This window comes from Rhinatrema bivittatum, chromosome 1 (assembly GCF_901001135.1).
Source record: "Rhinatrema bivittatum chromosome 1, aRhiBiv1.1, whole genome shotgun sequence".
Taxonomy (NCBI): Eukaryota; Metazoa; Chordata; class Amphibia; order Gymnophiona; family Rhinatrematidae; genus Rhinatrema; species Rhinatrema bivittatum.
The window spans coordinates 721,381,422-721,393,432 of record NC_042615.1 but is presented as its reverse complement, the minus strand read 5'-3'; positions in this window follow the sequence as shown (position 1 = coordinate 721,393,432).

Genomic DNA, 12,011 nt, shown 5'->3' with positions numbered 1-12,011 from the left:
TCCACTCTTTCTGCGACACTCTTCAACATTTATCTGCTCCCGATATGCCACTTCCTCTCAAACCTTAAACTGAACCACTTCATATATGCTGATGATATCCAAATATTAATCCCAATATACAACTCTCTAGAAGGCACCTACAAAAAACCAGCCACCTACCTCACCAAAATAAAGCAACTACTAACCAACATGAAACTCATTCTATACTTCTATAAGACAGAAATAATCATACTGGATAGAAAAAACAATGCTCCTCAACTACCACCACTCAACCTAATGAACCAAAAAGCTGCAATCTCACCTGTCAATCATGCCCGCAACCTTGGAGTCATAATTGACAACAAACTTTCCTTCAAGAACCACATCACTGCTAAAATCAAAGATAGATATCACAAACTCGTTTAAAACCTTTCCTTTCCCCCAACGAATTCAGAACAGTCCTTCAACTACTCATCTTCTCCAACCTAGACTACTGCAACTCCCTGCTATTCAACTTACCTCTCAACACCATCAGACCACTCCAAATCCTCCAAAATACATCCGCCAGAATATTCACTAGAACTAAAAAATATGATCACATTACTCCCTCACTTATATCACTTCTCTGGCTCCAAATAAAATTTAGGATAGATTACAAAATACTATCCATATTACACAAAATAATATATGAAAAACAAACAAACTGGCTAAGTACATCTATAAAACTGCACTCTCCAAACAGAAACCTCCGCTCAGCTAATAAAGGTCTATTAAAGATTCCACCTGCTCGTTCCAAACAACTTACCTCAACTCGGAAGAGAGCCATTTCCCTAGGAAGCCCCAAACTCTGGAACACCCTCCGTATCGAACTTAGAACACACCAAAATTTAAAAACCTTCAAAAAAGAACTAAAAACCGGGATGTTTACCAAAGCCTACCAACTCACCCAATGACTCTCAAACATCACCTCCCTCCTACCAACCCTATGCAAACATTTGGAACCAATATAACATATAAAACATAACCGAAACTGTATAGTTTGATATCCGAACTACATTTATAAAGCCTACAACATATATGTTAACAATCACAGGAGCATTTTGGAAACTCTGTTAAACATCGAAACCTTGTAAACCGTTGTGATGGTGAAACCGAATGACGGTATATAAAACTCGATAAATAAATAAATAAATAAATAAATAAATGGAAGGAGAGAACTGAAGGCGAGAGGGAAGGGATGGAAGGTGAGGGGAAGGGATGTGAAGAATGGAAGCTGAGGGTGAAAAAGATGGTGAAGGAGAAAAGGGGAGGAGAGCATGAAAGATAAGAATAAGTAGGGTGAGATCGAAGGAAGAGATGGGGAAGATGGAAGGTGAAGGAACAAAGGAGGAGAGGAGGGGGGAGATGGAAGGTAAAGGAGAGAGAGAGAGAGTCCCTGCAGATGAATCTCCAAGGGGAGGGGAAATTGGGGGCTTGAGAATTGGGTCCAGGGGAAAAGGGAGGATAAGAGAGTGGGGTCTCATAGAAGGGGGGGCTTAAGGCTGAGGAGTCACTGAGAGATGTGTGAGGGCCCTGGAGGGCTGTGAAAAGGTCAAGCTAGGATGGAAATGGAGAAAGAGCTGAGGAAAGGATGGAAGAAAAGGGAAATGAAGGAGGGTGATGAAAAAGCCAGAAACTAGTTTGCTGTTGGTGGGAGAAAGACAATGGAGCTAGAGAGCTTGAGATAGAAGACTCGGTGCACTAGAGAGGCGAGTTGAGGAGTTATAGGGTTAGGACAGGTAGAACCGGAGGGATAGAAGGAGGGATGAAATCTAGCTATGACTGTCTAGAGAGGTAGAGATAGAGAGAAATGGAGAAAAATGAGATATGAAAAAACAAGGATCAATGTGTTAAAACCCACAGGCCTGCAGATAGTCCCAGCAAGCTGCCATTCTCACCGGTGCCCAGCTTCTTCTTGTGGCAAAGACACCACCGCTGTCAGCCACCATCCAGAGTGGCACCCCCCCCCCCCCATCAAGATGCTGCCACAATCCAGGACCCTCCTATATGCGCATGTGGCACGAATCAGGTCTTAAAGAAGCCACAGTGGGAAAGTCTCCACGTGCCCCTTGAAGACATCAGTGGATCTCTCATACTTAAGCCGACTCCAGATAACTCTTCCACGCCTCAGCAACAGGTCCCCGAGTGCTTCTGTTCCTCAGTATATGTTGTTCTCTCTTTGTGTTTTGTCTGCCTTGTGCTCCTTGTTGCCCCATGGTTCAGTGTTCCTCTTGTGGTGGTATGTTCCTGTCCTGTTCCTTGTCTTGCCCAGTCTCCCTTGGCTCGACTCCTTGGTTTAACCATACCCAACAACTGCCTGGACTTGACCCTTTGCTTTGGACCTGACCTGACCTTGCCTGCTGCCTGCCCCAACCTCTGGACTGTTTACTGGTTCTCACTACTCGCTGCCTGGCCTGACCTTTGCCAGGCCTTGCACTCTTGTTCTTCCTACAGCCTCAGAGACCCACCTAAGATCTTCCAGCCATCAGAACCCAAGGGCTCAACCTGCAGGGGAGATAGTTGGTATAGGCGAAGTTCCTGCCAGTCCCACTTTGAGGTACATGTGCCAGCTGTTGCTGTAGGCCAACTGCATCACAGCACAAGGGTCCACTTCTCTAACAGAGTGCTGAGGCCATGGACCTGGTGGACCTAGTTGCTCTACAAGCCATTCCAGGTATGGCCCACCAGCTTCAGCAGCAGCAGGATCAAGTGACATAGGCTCTAGAAAGGCTCACAGCTCAGATGGATGCCCTGAGGACTCCTCAAGCTTAACCAGCAGTGATGCTGCCACCAGCACCAGCTCCTCCTGTGATGCCAGTTCCTTGGCTGCCTCCACCGCCCTACTATCACAGGGATCCACGAGAATGCAGGGGCTTCATCTGCCAATGTTGCATGCATTTTATACTCCAAGCTGCACTCTTCCCCATGGTTAAGGCCAAGGTAGCTTTTATGTTGTCTCTATTGGGACATTCTGCCATGGCCTGAGCCTCTCCCCTGTGGGAGTGAGAGGACCCGCTTCTAGAAGATCTCAACTGCTTCCTCAAGGGGGGGGGGGAAATTTTATGTGTGGCCCTTGTGTTGGCTAAGAAGCAAATATTGCTTAATTGTAAAACGGAGACCCTGCCCTTTGTGAGGGCTTGGAAGGATCTGACGTTACAGATGGCACAACTGGAATTATTAAGTCGACAATCTATACAACACCCTAAGCAATGCTTTATGATGAGAGGGTATTTTATATTGTGGGAGAATATAACCAAATTATTTTAGGAGATTGTAGGAGTCAGCCAAGTATGTGTGTCTGGTATGTGATTTGGGTGGGGTTCTTGTTCAGGGGTGGGTTATTTTAGAGTCCTCCTCTTTGGGAGGCTTATATACAAATCTCAGAGATGACTTGGTTCTTTTCGTTTGGATTTTCAACCTGTCTACATGCCTTTATACCTTTTTTTCCCTTGTTTTTCTTTGGTTAGGCAATTTGAATATTTGTATTCTTTGCTACTGTTGTTGCAAACCATTTTTTTCTTGATCTTTATTCTCTATTTTTCTTTGATTTATAAAGAAAATCTTCTCCATAACTGGTATTTCTCCTGATGTTAACTTCAGAACTTCAGATAGATGTGAATTAAGAAAAAATTGGTATTTTTTTTTATTTTGGGGCACTTTATATCTTTTTAATCATTTTTTGTTGCAAGAGAAAAGTTAAAGAAAAAAAACTTCTGGCAAATGATGACAGCAGTGGAGTTTTTCACTTAAAAAAAACCTTTGGTGATGCTTTACATTTGATACCATTTCAAATAATTTAAATACTGTTGTGTTAAGGATTTTGATATATTTTCCTACGTTTATATTTGGTTTGTTAACTTTAGGTGTAATGCATGGAAATAAATTAAATGGAGCAGCAGTTACTACCCTTTAGAAAAGGGATGGGGGTAACCTGCACAGAGTGGCAGTTACTATTCTAAGCAATTTTCTGGGCAGACTGGATGGACCAGTTTGGTTATGTGCTGTTGTTTACTATGTTACTATACAGAGTTGTCCACACAAATTTAGCCAGTTAATACTGAATACCATTTGATCCAGCTAAATTTGAAATCTTCAGTCATGCCCTGCTCAACTCTTTATTTCTGTCTGGCTAAGTCTGTGTGCATAGCTATTTTGTACAAACAAATTTTAGTCAGATGGGGGAGGGAATTTTTAACCTGTTAGATTTATGCAGTTAGAAGCCAATTTTAACTGCACAGATCTCTTGAACCCTAGGCATTTAAATCATAACAGTATTAAACCTTTGAGGGGCTAATTATACTAAATCCCTATTAATACATTCTTAACCTAACCTCTAAGACCACACAGTTTTATCATTTTAAGAAACTTAAATTTAGTTAAGCATTCTCCACTCCCTTTAATAACTAACAAAAAAAGATGCAGACAGCAATCAAGCAATCGGATGGAGCTAGCCAGTCTTTTGCACTGAGAGACAAATATATGAGTATCTGCCTGGCAGAGGGAGGCACAAGCCGATGCAATATGGACATGCTAAAACAGTGCGCCCAAACTTGGCGCCCGCAGTTTCAATGCGCGCACAGACTCCTCTCTTGAGCGCTCAATACTGTATTTAAATGAAACACAAATGAAAATGGTACCCAAAGCACACACGGGTGGTCAAAAAAGAGCGTCCTTAGCACTACCTATTTTATAGTAGCATAGTATGTCCGTATAGCATTGCTCATGTGCCAAAATTCTGTCAAAAGGGCATGCAGTTTATGGAACATGAGAGGGATGTTAACTGAAAATTTTTATTATTATTATTTCAAAATGTTTCATTTTTCCCCCAATGTGACATCACAATGTGAGTCATGCTTCGCGCCGTATGCCTGCTTGGGGGGTATATAAATCGCTGCAAGGAGTCGGACAATCCTTTTTTGCTCAGTTCTTTGATTGGATCTCTACTGTAAACTGGTGCATGGGATTCATATTCTATTCATTAATACTAGCAGATCTACTCAGCTTCCATTTCAAGAGATAATTTTTTTTTTTTTAGGTGAACCGCATAGATGCCTGATTCCTGGATGTCCAGGCGAGGAGCGGGATCCGGGTGCGAGGACATCCAGGACTCGGGTGCCTGGTACAGGCTTGTTATGAGCATCTGGATCCTGTATCCAGCACCCGAATTCTAGACGTCCATGCGAGGACAGGCCTGTACCCAGGCACCTGAGACCTGGATGTCCATGCGAGGAGCAGGACCTGGCACTCATAAAGGGCCTATATGATCCTGCTCCTTGCCTGGACGTGTATGTTATGCTATCTCTTAATGCTTCCCCATGTGCCCTACTTCTGTTGCCCTTCCATTAACTGCCCACTGTGCTATCTCTTAATGTTCCCCCATGTGCCCTGCTCCTGTTGTCTTCCATTAACTGTTGAATATTTTGATTCATTTGGCTGGTATATTGGATTCATTAGGGAACATCGTTTTGTGGACAGTAGATATTCATACATGTTACCTTTAATTGCAAAGTAATTTGGAATTGACAACGTTCTGACTTATACAATGTTTTTTTTCATTCGCAGTTCCAACGGGCAGAGAGTCAAATTGTCAAGTCTGAAAAGCAACCCTTCATGAAGTTGGAGAGAGATGCTGAAGGTTAGGAAGAGCAGGTAGGCCCTAGAGGTTGCCAAGCAGTCAAGAAGCGAACACGTGATGCACGCTTCTTGGACGCCAAGAAGGAACTGCTTTGCCGGGCCGTGTGTGAAAATTATAAAGTGCTCTTCCAATCAAAGGCTTCCTCTTCTACCAAGAAAAGGATTTGGGAGAGGATAGCTGTGGATGTGAGTTCCTTGTCAGTAAAAACCAGAGATGTTAAACAAATCCAGCACCGCTGGAAGTGAAAGAAAAGGCAGCAAAAATCAAGGCATCAGCGTGGAGGACTGGTGGTGGGCCACCATGTGATATAGTTTTGACCCCCATCAAGGAGCTAGTCCTGCGCACTCTTCGCTGGAGGTCGTGGATGATGTGGATGCACCATATGGGTGCGACACTGGGCCGAGTGAAGGTATGATTTTTGAATATGTTTCCATATGATGTTTTTCTTTTGGGCGCTTGTGTGGTTAACAGTTGAGAATTATATAGAGAAATTCAACTTGTTTTAACCTATCTTTCTCTACAGATCAAGGAGTCAATAGTGTGGCTGATGGTGTTGAAGGAAAGACACAGTCTCCCCTGATACCGGACTTCATCTTTCCTACTTCAACAGAAGTGTCTCCCTGCCAACAAGCCTGCTTGTCAAGGAGACCCAGCCCGAGGTACCAATCATGCTTGATCTGTCGCAGATTATCCCTGAAACTCCGGGAGATGAGACAACAATGGTTCCGGAGAGCCCTGGAAGAGGCAGTCTTTTCTATGGAGGGGATGAGTGCCGACTTCTGCGCCGGCCTGATGTCAAGCATTAAGCATCATAACAAGTCTGTCACCCAGGGGTGGGAGTCTGTGCACAGGTTACTCGATAATATACAGAAAACGCCAAAGGTGTCCTGCCTGCTGGACGAACTAATCAACGCAATAAAGGTTGTTGCCAGTGCGGTACAGTCTCAAAGAATGAATTTTCTTATGTTGGCTTAATAAAAGTTTTTAGTTTTGTGCGAGCTATGCATTACGTCTCTTCTTTATGGGCTATGGTTTGGACAAAGGCCAGACATCGGCCTTGCTCTGTACAAGGGCAAGGTCATGGTAGAGTTCTTCGCCCAAGGCCTGGATCAAAGTCTCACTGGTGCATACACATAGGACCAGGTAAGTGAGGCCGGGGGGGGGGGGGGGCGCGATCACCTTGGCCAAGAGCAAAAATAAATACTCTTCAGCACCGCTTCGCCTAAGCTTTAGATTTTGTGGCTCACCTGCAATAGGGCCCACTTCATTGTGGCACAATACCAACGTCCCCATCAACACTTCTGCTTATCTTTGCTCTCCCCACTGCCATGTGGCATCATTACTGTTACAGTTACCTCTTCATCCAGCATCATAATCATGTCTCTCCACTGGTATCATCCTCTTCTTCACCCCCCCCCCCACCCCACCCCAGCATTAGAAACATCATCATCTTCAATTGTAGTAAGCTTTCACTCACCAAAATACAATCATTATTGACTGACAACCACAAACCATTTAAATATAAATATAATTGTTTTAAATTAAATAACTATGTACAATTTTTAATAAACAGAAAGGGGGGGGGGGCCAGAATGGGGGTCTCTGGGGGACAATGAGGAGGGACAACGGGGAAATGGTGACTGCGGTGGTGGAGCCCAGGCCATAGCCACGAGCGATTGAGCTCCAACAATTACTTAGAGCAGCTCAATCACATGCTCCTGGCCATGCCTCAGGTCTGCCAAGTTGGCCGCTATTTGTGCCATGGGCCCTTCCATGGTGTCCAGACTCCAGCTCAAATAGACCTGCAGAGCCAGCACAGCATCCAAGCATGCCATGATGGAAGAAGGTATGCCTTCCTCCTGTGGCCCTTCCTTGGGTGCTGCATGTGCCTCCCAGAACCGTTGAGTGGTGGATGCAGAGTCGCAGGAGATCCCTTCATTGTCATCTATGACAACAACCGCCCCAGCCTCCAGGGACACGGGAGTGGGAGAAAGAGAAGCATTTTCTGCCTCCTGAAGTGGTGGAGGTGGTGGTGTTTCCTGCAGTGGTGGTAGTGGCTATGACAGGGGAGGTGTTGGTCGTGGTGGACTCGCTGGCCGTCCACTCTCCTCTTCCTCCTCAGACGTGCTTCTGGTATCTGAAATGATAAATATCAAAGCATAACACAGAAAGGTAGTAAAGTTAAGTCATTGGGGATTTAGTGGTCAAGATTTATCAATTGTACACTACAGCTAGAGACAAACTGTCTAGCTAACCATTATTTGCATGGACAATTAACACTGATGTTCACTGCACTTTATATTAAAAACATAAGTTAAGTAAAAGGAGTCATCACATGCAACGTATGATCAACAATTGCAGTTTTGCCCTATACCTTACCTCATCCCTGTATAACTTGCTGCACATGTGTTGACTTTTCAGAGAAACTTACTCATCCAGTAAAATGAAACTTTTTAATGTACACAAATGAGACCTGATATTTGGGAACTTAGAATGTTCAACACATATACATCAGTATTAATTAGTTGAATCCAAATATCCTCACCATCTGGTGGGAACCTAGGTGCGGAGGACCTGGAGCCACTCATGCTCCTCACACCTGAGCTTCCAGGCCCTCTTCTTCAATACCTCCACCTGGTGGGTAAAATTAGAAAAGAAACATTGGTACCTAAACTCTCCACTGTTGTACAAAGGGTGCTAGATTGACACAGTATGGGATTTTGTATTTTTTATACACTATTTATGCACTATTGTAAAACAACATTTTGAATATTTCCTATTTTTTCTTTTCAGCCATAGCCATGTAACTTTTACTAGACATGCTCCATCAAGAAATGTTTTATTGTATTCTATATAGTACATAGAAAACTTTTTAGATACAAAATAAAATATTTTTCACTTTTAACATGGATACCCTTGTTTAATTGAGGAGCTGCCAAAAATAGTCATGGATACCCTTATTTAATTGACGAGCTGCTAAAAATTGTCATTAATATTCATCTGCCTGGACATCATTACAAAACTATTTATAGGCACATCAGGTCCCATCCATTGTACTGTGAGACAATCCACAATTTGAAAAATGTGAACATAACAAAATAAGCAGTCATCTTGTCAAGATCATCCCACAAGCTAACCAGAAAATCCATCCATAAAGTCACAAAGAACCCCAGACTAACATCTACAAATCTGCAGGCCTCTCTCACAGTAACTTATCTGAGAGCAGGTGACTTATAGTGCATTGCAGGGGGTCATCAAGAACTTCCTTAGTCAGATTTGATTGCAAGGCGATACACATTGCTACCTGTTCTTGTGGCCAGTTAAGTTGAAAAATTTAAAGTGAGCCATATTATAGATTGCTTTTTCGGTGATATTCTTCTGGATTTCTGTATTGCATGCTTTGAAACATCTCTCTGTTTTTCCAAGTTTTGATATGCTAGTCTGTATTAAGTAGCTATATTTGTTAATTTAAAAAAGATTGGATTAAGAAACCCATTAATAAATAGTTTACAGTGGGCTCTGGTAGAACAAGACGTAACTATATGACACCCAATTTTCCTAACTGTGCAGCAACTTGAAAATCCAACCTCGCTCCCACAGAGAAGTCAGACATCCAGGATTCAGAAACCCAGGAATAAATGATGACAGTGGGCTCTGGCAGAATAAGGCCTGTGATGAAAAGACACCCACTCTCCCCACCGTTATTCTTACAGAATACCTTTTCTGCACTGGATAACGAAGAAACTCCAAGAATAGAAAATGAGATCATATCTGAAAGAGATGTGGTCACCCTGTGTACCCAGAAACACTTAAATATTATCAAAGGTCATAAAAGAAAGCTTCTTCTGCTGGAAGACTCAGTCATCAGAGGAACCAATTTGGGTAATAATTTTGATGGGGACACATCAGTTAAATGCCTTTCAGGATCCTCAGCTAATAGAAATGCCAACCAGATAGTCAGTGCAATTATAGAAGAGAATAGAGACTCCAGAATCAATATCATCCAGCTGGGGACCAACGACCTTGCTAGACGTGGTATCCTTGCACTACAGAAAGATGTCCGAAACCTAGGGACAAAGACTAGACACATGGCAAAGACTATTGCCTTTTCAGAAGCATTACCTGTTCATGGAAAGAGGAAGGAAAGGCTATGCCATGTATATAACTTCAATGTTTGACTCCAAGCATGATGTAAATCAAGTGGTTTTCATTACATTGGTGGATAGGGCCGTGTATAGAACAGTAAAGGTTTATACTGTAAGGATAATCTACATATGTCCTTGGTCAGAAAGAGGCTGCTAAGTGAGAAATTCAGAGCTTATACTATGAGGCATTTAAACTAGAAGGCGGGTTGACAGGATGTGGCCAATGAAATTGCCATGACACCCCCAAGCAAGACAGGAATTGGGAGAAGAAAACAGCAAAGTCAATCAGTTCAAAATAGCAGAAAAGATGACTAAGAAGAGCAGCAATCCTAGGGAGATGAGCTGGAAAGCTATGACCACAAATGCTCATAGTCTGGGCAATAAAATTCCAGACCTGCAGGCCTTAATGGTGGAAACAGATTTGGATATAGTTGCTGTTACAGAGACCTGGTTCACTGAGTCTCATGATTGGGATATGGCCATACCGGGCTATAACTTGTTAAGGATGTTAAGCTGGGTGGCGGGTGGGCGTGAGGATCGCCTGGTAACATGCCTACCTGGTGCGAAGGTGGCGGACCTCACGCGTCACCTAGATAGGATTTTAGACAGTGCTGGGGAGGAGCCGGCTGTCGTGGTACACGTGGGCACCAACGACATAGGAAAATGTGGGAGGGAGGTTCTGGAAGCCAAATTTAGGCTCTTAGGTAGAAAGATTAAATCCAGAACCTCCAGGGTAGCATTCTCTGAAATGCTCCCTGTTCCACTCGCAGGTCACCAGAGGCAGGCAGAGCTCCGGAGTCTCAATGCGTGGATGAGACGATGGTGCAAGGAAGAGGGATTCAGTTTTGTTAGGAACTGGGGAACCTTTTGGGGAAGGGGGCGTCTCTTCCGAAGGGATGGGCTCCACCTTAACCAGGGTGGAACCAGACTGCTGGCGCTAACCTTTAAAAAGGAGATAGAGCAGCTTTTAAACTAGAACAAAGGGGAAAGCCGACAGTCGCTCAGCAGCGCATGGTTCGGAGAGATGTATCTTTAAAGGATACTAATGATGCATTAGAATTAGGGCATCCCGACAGTGAGGTTCCAATAATTAGAAAAGTAGTCCAAGTGCCTGTAACTAAAAACTCACCTGAGCTAAAAAATTCTAACTTATCCCTATCAATTAAAAAGCAGAATAAAAATACAAACAAAAAACAAACTTTGAAATGTTTGTATGCTAATGCCAGAAGTCTAAGAAGTAAGATGGGAGAATTAGAATGTATAGCAGTAAATGATGACATAGACTTAATTGGCATCTCAGAGACATGGTGGAAAGAGGATAACCAATGGGACAGTGCTATACCGGGGTACAAATTATATCGCAATGACAGAGAGGAGCAGTCGGGAGGAGGCGTGGCGCTTTATGTCCGGGATGGCATAGAGTCCAACAGGATAAACATCCTGCATGAGACTAAATACAAAATTGAATCTTTATGGGTAGAAATCCCTTGTGTATCAGGGAAGACTACAGTGATAGGGGTATACTACCGTCCACCTGGTCAAGATGGTGAGATGGACAGTGAAATGCTAAGAGAAATTAGGGAAGCTAACCAAATTGGTAGTGCAGTAATAATGGGAGACTTCAATTACCCCAATATAGACTGGGTAAATGTATCATCGGGTCACGCTAGAGAGATAACGTTCCTGGATGGAATAAATGATAGCTTTATGGAGCAATTGGTTCAGGAACCGACGAGAGAGGGAGCAATTTTAGATCTAATTCTCAGTGGAGCACAGGACTTGGTGAGAGAGGTAACGGTGGTGGGGCCGCTTGGCAATAGTGATCATAATATGATCAAATTTGATTTAATGACTGGAAAAGGAACAGTGTGCAAATCCAAGGCTCTCGTGCTAAACTTTCAAAAGGGAAACTTTGATAAAATGAGAAAAATTGTTAGAAAAAAACTGAAAGGAGCAGCTACAAAAGTAAAAAATGTCCAAGAGGCGTGGTCATTGTTAAAAAATACCATTCTAGAAGCACAGTCCAGATGTATTCCACACATTAAGAAAGGTGGAAAGAAGGCAAAACGATTACCGGCATGGTTAAAAGGGGAGGTGAAAGAAGCTATTTTAGCCAAAAGATCTTCATTCAAAAATTGGAAGAAGGATCCAACAGAAGAAAATAGGATAAAGCATAAACATTGGCAAGTTAAATGTAAGACATTGATAAGACA